General features: G+C 45.3%; 1 pseudogene; it reads right to left on the bottom strand.

The window, feature by feature from the left end:
• Positions 1–309: 309 nt before the first annotated feature.
• Positions 310–739, bottom strand: LOC102875626 (annotated as a pseudogene).
• Positions 740–1,963: the final 1,224 nt, after the last annotated feature.

Below are 1,963 nucleotides of genomic sequence, written 5' to 3'. Positions count from 1 at the left end.
GGAGATTGTCCCTCCTTCTCCAGCAGAGCGTCTGGTGGACTCAAACTCTCAAACTGCTTACCTCTGAGATTGTAGTGCAGCTTCTTGCCACTAGGCCACCAGAGCTCCCTAAGAAAAGTAGAGCCTATCTTTTTTTTTTTTAGTCTTATAGATTTATTGTCAAAGGACAAAACACTTAGACAATTTAAATACAAGTTGAACAGAATTACTCCGTCCAAATGGGCAATGATGCTAACAGGTCTTCTCACTTCTAGACGCTCACCAGAGTCATTGGAGTCTTCTCTCAGGGAAGAGAGGTGGCCTTATATTCTATTCATACACATCCTTCTTATCTGCAATGTAATCTACAATTTCTTGTGGACACATTAATTTTTCTGCATCTATATCAGGAATTTCAAACCCAAATTCATCCTCCATGGCCATGATAATCTCCACTTGGTCCAAACTGTCTAAGCCCAGGTCTTTCATAAAATGGGAATTTACTGAAAGCTTTTCTGGGTCCATCTTATCATACAGCTTCAAGACATAAAGAACCCGTTCCTGGATTCCCTCTAACATCACTGTACTGACGGCACTGTGTGACTCCCCCAGGAACCTGTGCGAATATCAAGACCGGCTGCGGAACCCGACGCCTCGTCTGGATTCCCGCGGAGCACAAGGCAGTGCTCAGTGGCCGAGCAGCGATCAACGAGGTGGCCTGGGACAGCGGCGCAAAGGCGGAAAGGACACGAGCCGCCATAGCTGCGCCAACCCAGTATCGAGCCTATGTTTTCAATCTATATGCAGAAGATTATCCAGAAGGCTGGGCTTTATGAGGAGAAGTGTGAAATCAGGATTGGAGGTAGACTCATCAAAAATCTACATTAGCAGATAACACAACCCTGCTTGCTGAAACTGAGGAGGATCTTAAACGCTTGCTGCAGAAGGTCAAGGACTGCAGCCTTCACTATGGATTGAAGCTCAATATCAAGAAAACAAAGATCCTCACCACCGGGCTGACTGACAGCATCATGATAGATGGTTAAGAGATTGAAATTGTTAACAGCTTCAGTTTGCTTGGCTCTACAATCAACACTCTTGGTACCAGCAGCCAGGAAATTAAAAAATGAATTGCATTGGCAAAGTCAGCTGTCAGAGACCTCTTCAATGTACTGAAAAGCAATGATATCAGTCTGGAAACTAAGGTGCGCCTGATATAGGACATGGTCTTTGCAATTACTTGCTATGCATCAGAGAGCTGGACAATGACTAGGGATGCTGGAGAAGAGTATTGAATATACCATGGACTGCTAGGAGAACAAAAAAGTTCATCCTGGAGAGGGTGAAGCCAGGATACTCCTTGGAGGCAAGGATTCTGAAGCTTCATCTGACATACTTTGGATATGTTACAAGGCGGGATCAGTCAGTCCTTGGAGAGGGACATCATGCTTGGAAGGGTAGAGGGACAGCTCAGGAGAAGAAGACCCTCAATGAGATGAATTCATTCAGGGATTGATTCAGGGTAATGGGGATAGTCGTGTTGGAGACAATAAGATTGGCACAGGATAGAGCCGGGTTTAGGACTGTTGTATGTAGGGTTGCTATGAGTTGCAGGTGACTCAGTGGCACATAACAACAACCACCACCACCATCTCACTATTGTCACAACTGCTTTCAGCTTTTATACTTAGTGTGAACATTCGGAAATAACTCTCTGCACAGAGAGGAGGCACCTGGAGCACAAAAGTTCGACATCTGGCAAAACCCTGCATTCAGTGCCTGAGGCTCAAGGGTGCCCTCTACTGCCAAGACACTAGGGCAGGAACTACACTCACTTGAGTCCAGAATGAACTGCCATATTTTCTTGCAGATTTTCACAGGCAATAAATCACACAGGAGTAGACCTCCCATCTTTCACCTGCAGAGCAGCTGTTGGAATCATGTACCTTACCACTAGCCACCAAAGTGCCTTTTTTTTTTGAGA

This window comes from Elephantulus edwardii, unplaced genomic scaffold (assembly GCF_000299155.1).
Source record: "Elephantulus edwardii isolate Elephantulus edwardi_28Jun2011 unplaced genomic scaffold, EleEdw1.0 scaffold00257, whole genome shotgun sequence".
Taxonomy (NCBI): domain Eukaryota; kingdom Metazoa; phylum Chordata; class Mammalia; order Macroscelidea; family Macroscelididae; genus Elephantulus; species Elephantulus edwardii.
This window is presented reverse-complemented; position numbering and strand designations above follow the sequence as displayed.